This window comes from Pelophylax lessonae (assembly GCF_965119305.1).
Source record: "Pelophylax lessonae genome assembly, chromosome: 2".
NCBI classification, from domain to species: Eukaryota; Metazoa; Chordata; class Amphibia; order Anura; family Ranidae; genus Pelophylax; species Pelophylax lessonae.
This window is the reverse complement of record NC_138769.1, coordinates 35,824,774-35,844,068: the sequence shown is the minus strand read 5'-3', so window position 1 is coordinate 35,844,068 and position 19,295 is coordinate 35,824,774. Positions and strand designations below refer to the sequence as shown.

The following is a 19,295-nucleotide window of genomic DNA, read 5'->3' as shown; positions in this document are numbered from 1 at the left end:
GCCTAGTGTAAGATGCCTTTGAGGGAGCTTCATCTTTTGGCAAGCTGGTCAGCACCGTAACCCGGGCCACACTTGGCAAGTTGGGTCTTGCCTCAAGACCGGCACCTGCTAGGCTGGAATACGACACAGTCTAGGGGACAAAGTTCAGAGCGTGCGAGGGTCGTGCATTTTTTTTTTACAGACCAGGTCTGGATTTTAGGAAGAGCTGGTGAAGAGGCCAGATATCCCGTAAGAAGTTTGCTAAAAGCTTGACCTCGAGTACCCAAGAAGTTTTTCAAGCGCAGATGCTCTAACAGATCATTGGTAATGCAGAGGGTCCTGTGCGTTTCTTCAAGTCCTGGTCATCTTCGAGTTTCTACGAAAACCCTGAGCAGACGTTGTTAGGGTAGTGGAAATAATGCCTTATTGGCCAATTAGGCCATGGTTCCCCTTGTTAGCACTGTTCAGCTACTGGAATCCAGTGCCCCTTCTCAAGCCAGACCTTCTGTCACTGGGTGCATTTCTACATCCATGTCCAGCACGGTTACGTCTGACTGTCTGGTTCTTGAGATTGGAGGTCCTCGGCTGCTCCCCCAGAGTCATCTCTCTCTCTTGAATGTTAGGAGAGTGAACACAAACCAAGTTTATAGTGGAATCTGGTCAAAGTCTGTGCAATACATGTCTGCTGCTGAAAGAATATGTACTGATCTATAAGTTCTAAATATTCTGGGCTTCCTCCAGTTGGATTTACATCTGGCTCTATCGATCAGCTCCTTCAGAGTACAAGTGCCAGCTGTATCAGCCTTCACAGGTGTTCCCAGGTCTATACATCTTTTCCTGTCCAACAATTCTTCAAGGGAGCAATTAGGTTCAGACCTCAGAGTAAGCAGAGGTATTCGGAATGGAATCTACCTGTTGTTCTCAACTCCCTCTCAGGAATCGGAGCAGAGTGTTTTAGTGCTGTCTCCATTAAAGGCCTTGTAACGGAACCGCGACCCACACTGTGTTTGTGGGGTTCTGTCAGAATACCACTTTCTCCAGTCTGAACATAGATATCAGATATTCTAGCCGCCCTACATATAAAGCTAGCCGACAACTTGCAAGATCTGGAACTTTATTGAACAAACTCACACCGAATATATACCTCACATGAGGACATCCCCCTGCTGATCAGATTACCCTACCAGGTCAGGTGCCTGATTACATTATCATATGCAGATGAAATTGTGTAAAGAAATATAATTAACCTGAACTAATTACTTTGCCATCTGGACAGAAACAATAGGTGAATGGGAATGCAGGCCCAGACAATGTTATCATTAACATGTTAATTTATTCAGCACTGCAACAAGGCTAAAACAAGATACATTACACATTATCCTACCTATAAACACAGAACCCACAGTAGACAATAAGTGAGTAAATCAGCGTAATCAACAATGTGTGGAAGACAGGCGGTTAAGCTGATGATATTAGTATCTGCTATGAGTCTGACTGTGTGAAACAGTCTCTTATTGGCAATAGGAAGCTAGGCCTTAACCACTTACCGCATACTAACGTAGGTCTACCTCGGTAAACTTTGCGGTAGTGTACCGGGATGATGCCTCTAGCTAGAGACACCATCCCGGTACCGTGGTTTGAAGCCGACGGTTGGCTTTCCGTCGGTACCGACCGATGCGGCTCGGGAGCCGCTCGATCGTTACCCGGGGGGCGGAAGGGGACGTCCCCCCCCCCTCCCGCCGCCTTCCGTGGCTTTGCTCGGGGCTCCCGTCCCACCGGGAGCCCCGAGCACCCAGCCAGCGCGTCCGCCGGCTGGATGGAGTCCCGATGAATGCCGGAAACGGCATCGATCGGGTCTCCGTTGATGTAACCCGGAGGCGGCGTCCATGACGTCACTTCCGGGTTACTGTGCTGCAAAAGGCGGCAAATTTGAAAATCGGCTGTATGCAAAAACGCCGTTTTTGGCGTTTTGCATACAGGGAAGTGTAGTGGAGGGGTCTAGGGTCTTTTAGACCCTCGATCCCTCCATAAAGAGTACCTGTCACACATATTGCTGTCACAAGGGATGTTTACATTGCTTGTGACAGCAATAAAAGTGATCAGATTTTTTTTTTTTTAAAACTGTAATAAAGTTAAAAAAATAAATAAAATAAATGGGAAAAAAAAAAATTTAGCCGCCCCCGTCACCGTTAGCTCGCGCACAAAAAAAAACCGTATACGCAAGTTGAGCCGCAAATGAAATCGCTGTTCAAACCACACATGTGAGGTATCGCCGCGATCGCCAGAGCGTGAGCAATAATTTTAAAAAAAGAGCTACACTCTAACTCTAAACTGGTAACCGTTAAATAAATTTAAAGCGTCGCAGATTGAGATCTCTATTGACCGTAGTTTGTCGCCATCCCACGGGGGGCGCAATTTTAAACCGTAACATGTTGGGTATCTATTTACTCGGCGTGACATGTTCTTTCACAATATACAAAAAAAAATGGGCTAACTTTACTATTTAGTATTTTTTAAATGCAGTGAAATGTGATTTTTCAAAATTTTTCCAAACAAATGGCGCTTTAAAGACCGCTGCGCAAATACCGCGTGACAAAAATTATTGCAATGACCGACATTTTATTCTCCAGAGTCTTTGCTAAAATAATATATATAATGTTTGGGGGTTCTAAGTAGTTTTCTAGGAAAAAATACTGGTTTTAACGTGTGAACAAAAAGTGTCCGAAATAGGGCTGGGGCTTAAGTGGTTAACATAAATCCTAGGTCTGGAGTCCCAGAGTCTTCATATGTTGTTAGAGATATATTGTTGACAAATATTACTGTCCCGTGTGAGTAATATAAACCATATTCTCAGTGTCCATTAAGTCCATCATTTTCTTGGTCACCCTGTGCTCCTATTAAACACAGGGTGACTTGCACAGAGGGGCTAAGGGAGCTGAGAGAAGGATTTCCCAACCTCTCTAAGGTAAGCTGTGTTCCATGGGCCCCCCAACCAAAGTGATTCCCGCCACACCCCCATCATACACCCCACAAAAAGCAGTATTCCCTGCCAGGGCCCATAGTCAGTAGGCAAGAGGCTAGCCTGCAGTCCTCTCCAAAAGCCCCTGTCCTGAGTGAGTTTATCACAGGCCTTTCTGTCATGTTCGCCTTTCTCCTTGCTATCACGTCGGCATAAAAAGCCTCACTGGTCTCACTGGTCATGGAGAACTTTTCTTAACGTTCTTCCAGTTCGAGCAGTGCTTTTACCTATGCTTCACTCAATTCCCAAGGATATATCAGTCTTTCATGGGAACCAAGAAATTATTCTGCCAACCTTTGGAATACTACCTTGCGTCCTTTAAACATGGAAGTTATATCTACAAGCTTACTGAATGGTCTACTTTCAGGTAAACACAGAACTAATAACTCAGGCAGGATAGAATGTTTTTAATACTCTATGAAAAGAAAAAGCCCTTCATTCATTTCACAATCTCAGGTTGGCCAACAATGGGAAGATGTTGTTTCGTGAATCACAGATGAACAAGCATCTTCCTGACATTCAACGCTCTCTTGGCGGACTGAAGCCCGTGTACACATTTGACCCTTTTCTTCACTCTTCTCTTTAGAAAAACTCTGCAAACATCAGCAAGGTCTTTCAAATTTGGAAACTGCTCGTCATCTCCTCCTAGGGGGCTTAAGAAAGTCTACCAAGCAAGGTGTGCCATGGTCTCTCACACATTGGCAGACATAGTAAAAGATGGATGTTCCTGAAGGACATTTTGTAAAGTGATGCGCCTTTTCACATCTTCCACCCTTGGCTTCCTTTGTGGTCCCAGAATTACTAGGACAGTCCCGCATCTTGGCCCTTTGTCCCACCGATGCTGCGTCCTGGACCAGGTCCCGGGATCACAGCGGCAATCTTATTTGAGTTACTGCACATGTGCAATAACTGAAAAAAAACATCAGTTGTGATTATCAAGCCCGCAAGATGGAGATCCCCACATAGTTTGCAGTGGAATCTGGGTAGGACCAACATATAAAGTGGGTGTGAAGTGAGGTTCCCGTATATTTAGAGGGGGGTTTAAAGGAAACCAACCCATAAAGTGGGCCTGATTTAGGTACACCCACCCAGAAAGTGGGTCAACAAAAGACGGACTGTGAGCAAGCATAACAACGTCCTAGGAATGGGGAGCATAATGTTGGCAAGTATACCAGCATGTGTCACTAACTGTGGGTCCTGCTCTGATCGATGCCTAAAATGTGAAATATCTCCACACAAGGCCATCAGCCCAACATACAGTATATTAGTAAGAGTCCAGGGGGGAATGCCTGTCAGCTTAGTCTTCTGGTGCTCCTTAATTTCCCAGTTCTCAAAGCATTATGTTGGATTGTAGAAGTAGGCTGTTCATGGCCAGCTCTAAAGTGGTACCAAACTCAAAAAGTGAAGCACTGCTTTGTTATTGGGAAGATTTAGAAATTTAATTGTGCCTAATTACTACCCAAAGAGCCACTACTGTTCTGCTCACTGTCTTGCAGGAGATTTTGATACGAGAAAGCAAAGCCCTGCCTCAATCAAGATGGCCCCCTCCACATACAGAGCAGAACAGGGCAACATAGAGTACATCAGTAATGGGGGAAAGATCAGCTGCAGGTAGACCACAGTGAATACTGGTGACTGGTTCTTTGCCCTGTGCCTGATATTTTGGCCACATCTTCTACACTACAGGTTCATGTTAACCCAACTGACTGCCACAGTCAGGTGTTAGGCTTAGAGACCAGTAGCTATAGCTTTAGAGATGTGTAGCCAAATGCTGGCTAGCTATAGCTTTAGAGATATGTAGCCAGGTGCTGGCTAGTCTGCCTGTGTCATCATCGTGGAACATTCTTTAACAAAGGCTGCCTTCAGTTTATTTCCCTCTAGTGTTCAGCCTGGACATTGTGACATCATTTTCTGAAGGCAGAGAGAGAGAGAGAGACCACTACTGAAAGCAGGGGATCATGGGATATGTGGTCCGAAAAGCCAGGATTTACATTGGAGCCAGTGTTGCTGCAGACTACAAGTTCCAGACGGCTGGAGAGAGAAGAATGCTGGGTAAAGACATAAATAGCATGGCCCGGGAAGGAGCTCTACCTCTTGGGACCACGGCCTTCAGCTGACAGCAGGGACCCAGCCACTTTAGGGAATGTGAGCAGGCGCCGCGGCCTGGACGGCTTGAAGAGTCTTCAGCAAGTGAGCCATACACATATCTGAAATCGCCAGCTCCCTGTCGGCCGAGTGACTGTCGAGGGTCACTCTCATTGTCAGTGTTACAGACTCTGCTGAATCCCTGTGTCACCAGGTGCATGGCCAGGCACCCTTCACTGGTGGCAGATTCTTTAAGAGCCTGTTTCAGGACATCCTTTTCCCTTGAGCCTTGGTATCATCAGGATTGGTGAGTGGGAAGTCCACCCTGTGTACACCCTACAAAGACACTGCATGCAGACACCTTTACCCCATCTCTTTGTATATGCTATCCATTATTGCTGGTCGCCATTGCACAGCAATCTCCCTGGGCCCTTGTTGAGCTAGCTGAAGATTTTGAACACCTACGCTACAAGGACTTCTCTCCTCTTTTACCCCCCACTTAAAGGACTCAGTTCATAACATCTGTGCACATTAAGAGGAACTCTTACTCAGATGTTGCCTATTGCATTCTTTACAAATTGTGGTTTTATAAATTATACTGTCTGGGCCAGTGGCATTTGGATTTTTAGGGAGCGGCTTAACACAGAAAGGTTTTTTTTTCCTCCCTTTTATACCTGGGGGTTATAGGTTCTTCTAGGGCCTATTAGTTATTACTGTTTGATCTATTGTGATTTTCCTTCCACTGTATGTCCTCTGTATACTTGCTAAGACTAAAGCTTAAAATTGGAAAGATATCTGCATTAACATTCTTTTTTCTCTGTTGACTTAAAAGAGAAGTATGGGCTTCGTTTTTTCCCCAGGTATACTTACCTAGATGGGTGCAGCATCAGACCAATGCTGCATCTGTCCCCTGGCGCCTCTACACTGAGAACCGAGCGATCGAACACCGCTGATCGCTCGGTTCTGACAGCTCAGTCAGCAGCTCTCTGCTCTGTCCCCTCCTTGCTCACTGGAGAGGCCAGCTCAGGCTCTCAGCCGCTCACTGAGAGGCTAAGCCAGGTGTCGGTGTAGGAACCTGGCAGATTCCGACTCCATGGTCGTGAAGATGCAGTGCCTGGACCGACAGACCACTCCGGAGAGCCGATGTCAGACCACTCTCTGCTGAAAACTGCTCTGAACGAACTGTACTTCTATGATCCATAGGAGTGCATCCAGGATCCATAGGGGATGTACAGCTTTGGCTGTATATTTCCTTGAAGAATCCTTAGTAAAAAATGTATTTGCTTTGCTACAGTCTGGTGTCTTTTGCAATCGTATTCTTTCTTTGAAACATGTCTGAACCCAGGGTGTCAGAGGCGCGGGAGGCTTGCAAGGTCAGTGCAACCTTTGGGGACAGTCATCTTCCAGTTGGCCTTAAGGGGCTGGCACTACAGAAGCTTCCACCGACCAACAGGACAAGAATAGAAGCAGGTCACTCCGGCAGATGACATGGGCTCACCTGAGGCATAGAGTCTAAGCCAGGCATGTCCAACCTGCGGCCCGGGGGCCGCATGTGGCCCGGAACCGCAGGCAAGGCGGCCCACTGCCCCATGACAATTTTTTTTTTTGCTGGGGAGGAAGGAATTTGAGTCGGGGGCACGGCTACAGAGGCTGCCTCGGAGAGGATCATTCACTAGTTGTGTTAAATTAGTGCTGGGGGGGCTGGGGGGGGCGCGGCGGCACAGGAGGGCGCGGCAGCGTTTTATTACTTATATACCTTAACTATAGTATATATTTTATATGCGGCTCGAGAAAATTTCTCTACACTCAATGTGGCCCAGAGAAGCCAAAAGGTTGGACACCCATGGTCTAAGCACTAACCGGTATTCATCAGAGCTCCTGATGGTGGAGATGGCTTTTACAGCATGTTATTACAAGGTTACGGTCCTCAGAATCACCCCACCAAGAGTTGAGCAAGCTGGAGTCCAATATCAGATAAAGTAGGTTGGGATCAAGCAAAATTGTAGTCAGTAGCAAGACAAAGGTTAGTAACAAGCGGTAGATAAGAACAGCAGCAGGAGAGACAAGAGCAAGATAAAGGCTGTAGAGAGCACAATAATCGGGCAAAGAGGAAGTGCAAAGGCCTGGCCAAAATAGGAAGTTCATTGGAGGAGCAAAGGGTTCAAGAAAAATACGTTTCAAGGCAAGGTTGTTCAAGGAATTGTCCGGGCTGCTGCCCAGCATCCCAGGTGGCTCAGAAAAAAGAAACCCAGCCAGACATGGCAGAGATTGCAGGTTCAGACCTGGGTCCTGACACTAACAGCCTTAAAAAGCACCTGTCATAAGAGTAAAATGTGGCTGTCACCCAATTCTTGCTGTTTTCTGTCCATGTAATGTCTATGACCTGTAAAAGAAATCCATGGACTACTTCTGCTATCCAGCCAACATTACAACTGTACTTAAATCAAGAAGGCCACGTAAAATACCTTAAACTGGGTTTTGTGTAATCTCCTGCTGCAAGAATCCACAGAACACCTTGCAGGGTTACTGGGTGTGTACTTCCTGGGACTTGTGCTGTGAAACTTTCCCATCTCCATATCCTGTATCACCAGTTCCATTCCCAATTCCAAGGGGGGTCTGAATATGGCCAGTGGTTGTTAGAAAACACTCACTACAGCCATTTTTCTAGGTGAGGCTTTCTGTGTATAAGACAACAAGAAGCCTCGGAAAGTTTTTTTTTTTTTTTTGTTATATACATGTAACACCCTCCTAGGTAGGTGCTAGGTAGGTAAAAGCCTAGTGTCTCCATCTGCTTATCAGGAGAGCCTGATTGTTAGTTAGGCCTGTTGCCTGTGTCCATGTATGATTCCTCTGGCCTGAGGGAGTGTCCCCACTGTATCCAATAGATGGAGACTGTTGGACAGTGGAGGAAACCCAGCCAGTGACGCACAGGCTTTTGTAACTGTCCCAGTGGGTTGGCACAAACAGTGGTGCATCCTGGGATATGTTATAAAAGCCAAGGGCACATGTGACAGGGTGTCTTTGGGCAGGAAGCCAGGTCCCAGGAGGAGGGTGACGGCTGTCTCTCCTCCTGTTGGTTGTGGAAATTGGTCACAGGCAGTCGGCCTAGTGGACCAGGAGTGTGGTGCTGAGCCAGGAGGTCAAGGAGACTGACAAGAGGAGTTGAGGCAGAAGCAACCTTGGGAAAAACAGTGTCCATGAGTACCGGGAAGCTTGCCAGGGGTCTGCCCAGGAAAGGGGACCGCTCCGGGAGAGTCTCAGTGGACAGGAGTTCTATACACACAGCAAGTTAGAAAGGGGGTGCCAAGTTAGACCCTGAAGAGTAACTTAAACAGGATCATACTTTTTATCTTCATTTCAGTGGCAAGGTGAAGCAGCGGCCTTGCCGCACACATTGCAACTAGTGTCCTCAGAATTGTGCATAGTTCATAGTTGGAGTATCCCATTAATCACTTCTCCCATCCTAGTTCCAAATAAAAAACACACAAAAACAACACCCCCTGGACTGATTATTGTCTGAGCCAAGGACTTTAAATGCCGTTTTGCCTGCTAATGGTAACCCAGGGGACCCGCAAGGTGTAATTTTCAGCAGCCCTCTAGGGGGCAGTGCTACATACACAATTGTGGATGATGGCCAAATGTGCCACAGGTATCTTTTAAGCCTTGGAAAGTTCCCTCCTGCACCCCAAGCAGGGGTTCCAAGGTTGGCATATAAATATACCATTGCTCTATATGCAGGTAGGGCTCCCTGTGGGCATCTCAAGGCTTTGTTTTTAATTTACACCGGAGCGTACCTTTAACTCTATGGATGTCAGGCAACAAACGTGTTTCAGTAGAAAATCCATACTGAGCTTAAATGCTGGTAATTGATTGCTGAACGTTGTGAGTTCCTTTAATGGCTGCGGCCGACCCTCGGGGACTTTAATGATGTCGTCTATACATTATTTAATGCTCGTTATGTACTGAAGTGTGGAAGCTAAGCTAATCATTGTCGTGTAATTGGGAAACGGCTGGGAACAGCAGATCAATGAGATCAATGAGCAAATCTATCTGACCTCTCATCCCCCACTGACTCACTGACCTTTCGCTGCCCGGAGTTCAACTCCTCCTAATGCAAGCCTTCATTTAGTGGGACTTTGAAGGGGCCAATTAACACTTGGGGCAATATATGCTAAAATGCACAAGCGAACGTGCGTCGCCACAACGCATCTGCTCTTCATTGTGAATGGCAACTCGATGCAATTTACAGTACAGCCCAACGCACAACATACTGCACTGCGACACAAGGCATATAGTCCCTGGGACTGGAAATAAAAGTAGAAATCTCTCCAACAAATGCCACAAATATCAGTAAACTGGTCCCAGGCATTAACTGCTTCCAGACCGCCCACTGCGATTTACTGCGGCAGGGCGGCCCTCCTGCGCGAAACGAAGTAAACCTACATCGGTCGCGCGACTGCAGCTAGGGGGCGAACGCACACTCACTCTGCAACGGGGACTCCAATACACGGGGCAGGCGGCTCCGATTGCTGCCTGACACCCGCGATCGCTCCCTGCTGAGAGAGAAGAACGGTCAGCTGTTGTAAACACAGCTGACCGTTCTTCTCCCTGGAATGATCATAGAGTCCCTGTGATCCTTCTATATAGAATCACAGGTCTCTATTATCATTTCACAAGCCACGCCCCCCACAGTTAGAAACACTCCGCTAGGCTCACATTTAAACCCTTGATCACCCACAGTGTTAACCCCTTCCCTGCCAGTGTCATTAGTACAGTAACAGTGCATATTTATAGCACTGATTACTGTAGTAATGTCACTGGTCCCCCCAAAAGTGTCAAAAATGTCATTTAGGGGTCCAATCTGTCCGCCGCAATGTCGCAGTCCCGCTAAAAATTGCAGATCGCCGCCATTACTAGCATAAAAAAAAAAACAATAAAAATGACATAAATCTTTCCCGTAGTTAGTAAACGTGATAACTTTTGTACAAACCAATCAAAATACGCTTATTGCATTTTTTTTTTAACAAAAATATGTAGCAGAAAACAAATTGGCCTAAAATGATTTTTACATTTTTTTTTTTTTTTTGAGAATGTCATATAGCAGAATGTGAAAAATATAGTTTTTTTTTTTTTTTTCAGAATTGTCGCACTTTTTTGTTTATGACGCAAAAAAATAAAAATCGCACAGGTGATCAAATACCACCAAAAGAGAGCTCTGTTTGTGGGAAAAAAAAGGACATCAATTTTATTTGGGTACAGTGCCGCACGACCGCGCAATTGTCCGTTAAAGTAACGCAGTGCCGAATCGGAAAATATGGCCTGGTCATTAAGGGGTAAAATCTTCCGGTCCAGAAGTGGTTAAAGCAGAACTCCAGCCAAAAATAAGATAAAAAATAATAGCCCTTAACAATTTCACTGCATATTTTCTTGCACTTGTGTTAACCACTTTTATACCGCTGGTCGTCTTATGACGTCCTTAGGTTTAAGTGGAGATATCTGAATGATGGGTGCAGCTACAGGCATCATTCAGAAGGTGATTCCCTGCACAGTAAAAACAATCATAGCGGCTGTTTAGCTGCTTGATTGTTTTTACAGGCAGCGGGAGGGGAGCTGTCTGAGAATTCAGAAAAAAGGGGGCGGAGAGCTGAAGTTACACTCTGCAGAGCTCAGTGAGGAGAGTTCTGAGAGCTGATTGGAAGGGAGAGTCACACCCCCCTTCACACAGCACACAGGAACAGAGCTGGGGCTGTCAATTGGCTGGAGGTCCCTGCTCTGTCACCTTTTTTTTCTTGGTGTCAGGAAAACTTGTCAGAAGTGACTCATGCTGACAGGGCCAGGACAAGATGTGGGCAGAAGGGGCAGCTTTCCTGGGCACTGTGATATCATGTAAAGCGGCTAGGAGCTGGGAGGACATTGAAGGGGAGGAGATTTGTGTTTGTAAGGGGGAATTTGGGGGGCGGCAGGCAATAGGAATTGCTTTAGGAGAAAAATCTGGGCGGGGGGGTGCTAGGAGTGGTGATTTAGGTCCTTTGTGCTAATAAGGATGATTTGGGATTGGGAGGGAGAGTATCTGTGCTGGCGGGGGGGGGGGGGCGGGTGTACTTGAGGGGAAATTTTAGTGGTAAAGGATTTATGCTAGAAGGGATGATTCTTAATTTTTTTTAGGGGGGGAGGCAAAAATTTGTTCTAGGTGGGGGGGATTTCAGCAGGGGGACAGATTTGTACTGGAAGGAGGGGGAACTTATGCTTGGGGGGGTAATCATGCAGATTAGTGCTCAGTTTTTTGGGGAAGGGAAGGCACATAATGCTCATGCATCTTAAGGGGGGGGGAGGCACAGTGTGGCATGTTCGCCCTGGGCTCTAGATGACCTTGTCCCGGCACTGCATGCTGATAGCAGAGGAAGGAAGCAGCAGACAGAAATTACACTTAGAGCTCTGGAGTGAGACAAGTACACATGATAGAAGGATATGCTTTGTTCATATTTCATGTCTGAGGTTTACAACCACTTTACCTTTATTATTATCACATAGGGGGCTGACAAGTTATTTAGACCCCTGATGTCTCCCCAGCACTCCTGTAAAGTTAATGGAGCACAGATTGTGGCAGCCGAAACCAGAGGTGACATAAATCACATCGCTTCCGGGTTCTTTCTAGCCAGTGGAAATCAACGAACCAGATACTTGCTGGACCCCCTCTACTCTACCCAGGGACGCCTACTACGGCCAGCAGGTGGGACAGCCGAACCTTGAAAAGATGGCCGGGGGTGCACGTTCCAGGGGTCCCTGAAAGCTGATAGTCGGCATGTAATGTTTGGAAATGTTTTGCAATATTCAGCTTCAAGGCAGAGATTTTCCCCCGGAGTACATTGTTTCTTCCACTAGATGTCATCAGTGTGAAAAGCGGCAGTATTCAACCCACTTCCACTGAGCCCAGGTCTTTCTGGATGGCCCCCCCATTCTGGGACTGGACAGTAAAAGGAGAAGCAACCCAGTGATGAACTCTCTCTTTCTCCATCTATCAGCATGTTTCTTGTCAGCACATGAACTGATTGGTTCCTTGTGCTGCTCCTGCCTCTCACACATCAGCTCTGCAGTACAGGGACTGCAACAGGCTAATACCCAGTGGCGTATCCTTAATGTGTGCAGTGTGTGCTGGATACTTGCCCACCACTTTAACCACTTGCAGACCAGTCGCCATAGTTTTACTGCGGCAGGTCAGCTCTATTACGCGAAACGACGTACCTGTACGTCACTTTGTGTAATAGATAATGGGGGCGGGCACCGAATGGCAACAGGGGGAGCCAATAAGTGGGCGTCCGCCAGGCACCCGCGATCGCTCCCCGTGGAGACAGAACGGCCGTCTGCCGATGTAAACAAGGCTGTCAATGATGAACACAGGGATCTTGTGTTCCTCTTATTTAGGAACACATGTCTCTGTGTTCATGCAGCAAACCCATCCCCACACAGTTAGAAAGCACTCCCTAGGAACACACTTAACCCTTTCATCACCCCTGGTGTTTACCCCTTCCCTGCCAGTGTCATTAGTACAGTAACAGTGGATATTATTTAGCACTGATTACTCCAACTTACAATCACTCCTCGTGGAGACAGAACGGCTGTTCTGTCAGTTAGGAACACAGGTCTCTGTGTTCATGCACAAAGCTCCCCCCCCCCCACAGTCAGAGATGTATAGTAACTAAGTAGAACTACTTCACTACTGTACTTAAGTACGGAAAGGCGGTATCTGTACTTTCCTAGAGTAGAATTTTTTTCTCCTACTTCCACTTTTACTTCACTAAATTTTTTCAATGATTGCAATACTTCTACTCCGATATTTTTTTTTGTGCTGCATAGTTACTCGTTACTATTATAAAAATTACCACTGCCAGAACAGTAGATGGCAGGTTTCATGAAGCTCAAAACATGTGTATTATCAGCGCATACGAAAATAAATGCTACTGTATGTATAAATAAAAGCTGCATTTGAAATAATAAATAACAATATGATTTTCAAACTTTTGACTTCTTTCTTTAATAACTACAAAACACAGTACTTGTACTTTTACTTTCAGTACTTGAGTAGCAAAATTTTTAAAAAAACTACTTGCAATACTTAAGTACAAAAAATGTTGAATACTTTAGTACTTCTACTCAAGTCACTTTTTGATCGAGCACTTGTACTTTTACTCAAGTATGGGTTTCGAGTACTTTATACAACTCTGCCCACGGTTAGAAAGCACCCCCTAGGGACACATTTAACCCTTTGATTGCCCCTGGTGTTAACCCCTTCCCTGCCAGTGTCATTATTACAGTAACAGGGTATATTTTTAGCACTGATTACTGTAGTAATGTCACTGGTCCCCCCAAAAGTGTCAGTTAGGGGTCCGATCTGTCCGCCACAATGTCACAGTCCCTCTAAAAATTGCTGATCGCTGCCACTACTAGGAAAAAAAATAAATAATAATCTTTCCCCTAGTTTTTAGACGCAATAACTTTTGCGCAAACCTATCAAAATACGCTTATTGGGATTATTTTTTATCAAAAATATGTGGCAGAATACAAATTGGCCTAAAATGATGAAAAAAAATAGTTCTTTTTTATTATTTTTTATTGGATATGTTTTATAACAGAAAGTAAAAAATTTTTTTCAGAATTGTCGCTCTTTTTTTGTTTATAGCAAAAAAATAAAAACTGCACAGGTGATCAAATAACTTGAAAAGAAGGCTCTATTTGTGGGAAAAAAAGGACATCAATTTATTTTGGGTACATCGTTGCATGATCGCGCAATTGTGAGTTATAGTAACGTAGTGCCGAATCGCAAAAAACAGCCTGGTCCTTAAGGGGGTAAAACCTTCTGATCCTTAAGTGATTAAGAGTTTAACCCCCTTGGCGCCGGCACCTCCCGACCCTTTAATGGGTTTCACATGCCGGGAGGCAGGGCACTGCAAACACAGCTGCCACAGTTTTCGGCGGCAAACCGAGAGCTGCTTGCGATCAGGAGCTTTCGAATCATGTGACCACCATCACTGCCAATCACGGCAGCCACATGATTGGAAAGCTCCTGATCGGAAGCAGTTCTACATTAGCCGCCGCTAACTGTGATGGGAGCAGGCAGCTGTGTTTGCAGTGTGGTGCGCAAATATGCCAAGGCCCACCTGCCGAGCAACAGTACATTTGCGAGCCGTCGGTGTCAAGAAGTTAACCACTTAAGGATCAGGCCTATTTCTGACACTTTTTGTTTACAAGTTAAAATCAGTAATGTTTGCTAGAAAATTATTTAGATCCCCCAAATATTATATATTATATATATATATATATATATATATATATATATTTTAGCAGAGACCCTAGAGAATAAAATGGAGATTGTTGCAATACTTTATGTCACACCGTATTTACACAGCGGCCTTTTTTTGGGAAAAAATACACTTTTTTAAATAAAAAAATAAGAAAACAGTAAAGTTAGCCCAATATTTTTCTATGATATGAAAGATAATGTTACGCAGAGTAAATTGATACCTAACATGTCATGCTCTAAAATTGCGCATGCTTGTGGAATGGCGACAAACTATGTTACCTTAACTCCTTATAGGCGAAGCTTTAAAATTTCTACAGGTTACCAGTTTAGAGGTACAGAGGAAGTCTAGGACTGGAATTATTACTCTCGATCTAACGATCGCGGTGATACCTCACATGTGTGGTTTGAATGCCATTTACATATGTGGGCACGCAGGGCTTTTTTTCTCAGAGAATAGGTACAGGAACTCCCCTCTTCTGAGTCACTTCTTGTCTCCGCCCCCCTACCCACCTCTGAGCAACTTCCCTTGGTTCCAACCCCAACCCACCACCCAGTACCGCCCTTTTTGGAAACTACAGATTACAGAATAAAGTATAACTTTTTGGTGATAAGAAATGTGTTAATAATAACAAGAAAAGCAGTACAGTAGATCCCCAGCAGTAATAGACCGTTCACAGCAACAACAGATTTTGCCAGCAGCAATAGACCCCCAGCAACAATGACCCCTAACAACAATAAACCCCAGTAGCAACAACAGATTTCCCAGCATCAGCCCAGCATCAATAGACTCTTCCAGTAGCCAGCAACCATAGACCACTCCCTCAACAGTAGATCCATCCCAGCAACAATTGACCCACCCAGCAACATAGCCCAACCAACAGCAATAGTTCCCCCACAAGCAACAATAGACCTCCCAGCAACAATAGACTGCCACCTTAAAGAATATCCCCCAACATCCAGCAACAATAGACCCCTCCCTCAACAGTAGATTCCTTTCAGCAACATAAGCCCCTCCTCCAGCAACAATAATAGACCTCTGCCATGCAAAAATATATCCCCTCCTGGAACAATAGATCCCCCAGCAGCCAGCATCAATAGACTCTCCAGCACACCACAGCTCCTCTTGTCATTACATAGTCAGTGCTGGAGGTGCCGGAACTGCGTTCCCTCACGTTCCTACTGAAAAAAAGCCCTGTGGGGCTTTTTAATTATTTTTATTTATTTTACTTTTTACTTTTCATTTCTACACTGTCCCTTTAAAAGAAAAACATTTTGATCACTTTTATTCCTATTACAGGGAATGTAAACATCCCTTGTAATAGAAATAAGCAGGACAGGTCCTCTTTATTGTGAGATCTGGGGTCAAAAAAGACCTCACATCTCACATCTACACTAAAATGCAATTAAAAAAAAAAAAAACTTTTTTTTTTTTTTCAATTTGGCCCTTTAACACCATTGGGTGGAAGTGATGTTTGACATCGCTCCGATCCTCTAAGGGCATAGAGTGGAGCAGGGGCCTTCTTGCCCTCACTCGGCTTCCTATCTATCCGCACGGGGGGATCGGATCGTTTTCCTCGCTACCAACGGCTCCGGTAAACAGGGAAAATGACCGAGAAGTGGTGGGAAGGGGGGGTCACCTCTCCCGCCGCCCATTAAAGTGATCCCGTGGTGAATCCACCGCTGGGACCACTTTTATGCCAAAGCGGACCGCCTGCCGTATAAGAAAATACCGGGGTTATGGCAGCTATCTGCTGCCATAACCCCGGTATTTAACATCAAAGTAGTGACATAAATACACGGTGGGAGGTCTGGAAGTGGTTAAGGGCCGGTTCACACCCGGAGTCCGTGTTCCTGTGATGCAACTTTAGGCCTATTAATTGGAATGGGCTGAAATCGCACTGAATCGCAGCAAAAGTAATGCACACACTACTATTAAAAAAGGAAATGCCAACCAGATGGCATGAAACTGTGGTAGCATGCGATCCGGAGCAGGCAAGCGCACTGTTTTTGTGATCTCCACTAGGGGTGTCGCTAGGAATACCTTGACGCACGCAGCAGATCGCACATCCAGTGCGTTTTGACAAACACAGGTTTCCTGCACCTCGTATTTGGTGTGATTTGGTCCTTAACCACTTGCTGACCGCCTGCCACAGATATACTGCAGCAGGCTGGCTCGGCTGAGCGAATCGACGTAAGGGTATGTCAGTTCGCCCCCACTAGGCAGCAGGGATGCCGATCCATGGGACTGGCGGCACCAATTGCCGCCGGGCACCCGCGATTGCTCCCCGCTGAGAGAAACCGATGGTCTGCTGTTGTAAACACAGCAGACCGTTGTTCTCTCTGCAATGAACACAGAGCTCCTGTGATCCTTCTATATAGGATCACCGGTCTCTGTGCTGATTCCACAAGTCCCTCCCCCCACAGTTAGAAAACACTCCCCTAGGCTCACACTTAACCCTATGATCACCCCTGGGTTAACCCCTTACCTGCCAGTGTCATTATTACAGTAACAGTGCATATTTTTTAGCACTGATTACTGTAGTAATGTCACTGGTCCCCCCAAAAGTGTCAAAAACATCAGTTAGGGGTCCGATCTGTCCGCCGCAATGTCGCAGTCACGCTAAAAGTCACTAGTAAAAAAAAAAAAAAATGAATAAAAATGACATAAATTGCCATAAATGACATTTCCCCTAACAAACCAATCAAAATACTCTTTACCAAAAAAATGTAGCAGAAAACAAATTGGCCTAAAAGGATGAAAATTTTTGATTTTCAATTTTTTTTTGGGAATGTTATATAGCAGAATGTGAAAAATATTATTTTTTTTTTCAGAATTATCGCAGTTTTTTGGTTTATAGCGCAAAAAATAAAAATCGCACAGGTGATCAAATACCACCAAAAGAAAGCTCTATTTGTGGGAAAAAAAGGACATCAATTTTATTTGGGTACAGCGTCGCACGACTGCGCAATTGTCCGTTAAAGTAAGGCAGTGCCAAATCGCAAAAAATGGCCTGGTCATTAAGGGGGCAAATGCTTCCGGTGGTTAAATGGACTAAAATGTATCCACATGTATGGCCAGCTTTGGAATCCTGGCAAAAGAGCTTGCAATCTTAAAACAAATCCTTGATCCCCACGGCTCACCCTCTGCCCAGCTCAACTATCACTAGGAAAGTTCAAAACTAATCTTAGAAAGTATTATTTTACCGAAAGAGTATTTGATGCTGGGAAGAGATTTCCAGGAAAGTCGGTCAGCGGTAAGTGACTTTTACCATCCCCAGGACAGAGATCAAAAAATAAAAATGGGGTCAGACTCGGTCTTTTTCTGCCATCACTCTCCTATGTTTCTTCTACAGCTTATTATAATTCAATAAAGTGGAAGGAGCCCGGGGAGCGAGCATTAGAAGTGGAGCCGGCTCGCTCTTGTGTGTCCTTAGCAGGCGGCTGTCATAGGCCTCTGAGGCCCGCAGACAGCTGGCTTGTTAAGTCAGGCTCCAGCTAAGCGTGCAGGTCCAGCAAAGAGCGAGACTCCACAAAGCAGCGGGGCGTTTGGACGCGTAGCTGGGCGCGCCTGTCACCCCCAGACCTGGAGCTCAGGCTCGCTGACAGTAGACGGGGCTCGGGAACAAGAATACGGACACGAAACATACAGATTTACCTGGCGTCACAGGGGGTGCCTTGCTGAGAATCACCGAATCATCCAGGCCCGGGAGGGTGAAGTCACAGGCTGTGAGTCCTGAGCCCGCTATATTTAGTAGCCGTCCAGCATTGGCTGCTGATAGCGTGTCCCCACATGGAATGTCAGAGGAGGGGGGGGCGAGGCAGGGACCCTGCAAATCTCATCATGTGTGACACAGCAACGCAAACTTCGCCACAGGTGAAAAATACGGCTAAAGTTGTGTTAACAAAAAAAAAAAAAAAAGGAAGCGCTGCCAAAATATTATACCTACATAGATATATATATATATATATATATATATATATAATTTTTTTTTTTTTTTTTTTGTGTTTATTTATTTTTTAGATTTTGGATAGCAAGGGAAGGGATTGGAACTTAGATTTACCCTATTTGGCGACCGTTGTCATCCAATCAATAAGTCATGTAAAAATCAAAAATTTTATAAATTGAAGTTGAATCTGCTTATATTATGCCTTCCCCACAAACTTTGCGACAGATAAAAAATACAGGCCAAAGTTGTGTAAAAAAAAAAGGAAGAGCTGCCAAAATATTATACATACATTATATATATATATATATATATATATATATTATTTATTTATTGTTTAGTGTATTTAAAATCTTTATTTATTTTTTTTTTATTTTAATTTTGGATAGCAAAGGAAGGGATTGGAACCCCCTGTCTTAGATTTACCCTATTTGGCGACCGTTGTCTTCCAATCAATAAGTCATGTAAAAATCAAAAATGTTATAAACTGAAGTTTAATCTGCTTATATTTTGCCTTCCTCACAAACTTTGCGACAGATGAAAAATACAGGCCAAAGTTGTGTAAAAAAAAAAAAGGTAGAGCTGCCAAAATATTATACCTACATAATATATATACTGTATATTTTATTTATTTATTTATTTATTTTTTAGTATATTTAAAATCTTTCGTTTTTATTATATTTTTTTAAAATTTTAGATAGCAAGGGAAGGGATTGGAACCCCCTGTCTTAGATTTTTCCTATTTGGCGACCATTGTCATCCAATCAATAAGTCATGTAAAAATCAAAAATGTTATAAACTGAAGTTTAATCTGCTTAAATTTTGCCTTCCCCACAAACTTTGCGACAGATGAAAAATACGGCCAAAGTTGTGTAAAAAAAAAAAAGGTAGAGCTGCCAAAATATTATACCTACATAATATATATACTGTATATTTTATTTATTTATTTATTTATTTTTTAGTATATTTA

The 19,295-nt window shown here is 44.6% G+C and overlaps 1 protein-coding gene across 1 annotated transcript in view; it reads right to left on the bottom strand.

Annotated features, from left to right (window-relative positions):
• The window catches only part of STYXL2 (serine/threonine/tyrosine interacting like 2), a 159,879-nt gene extending 141,738 nt beyond the window's left edge, over positions 1 to 18,141 (bottom strand). Inside the window, exon 1 of the mRNA XM_082247011.1 lies at positions 18,037 to 18,141. The gene's annotated coding sequence lies outside the window, so the exon portion shown is untranslated. The remainder of the gene's footprint in view (positions 1 to 18,036) is intronic.
• Positions 18,142 to 19,295: the final 1,154 nt, after the last annotated feature.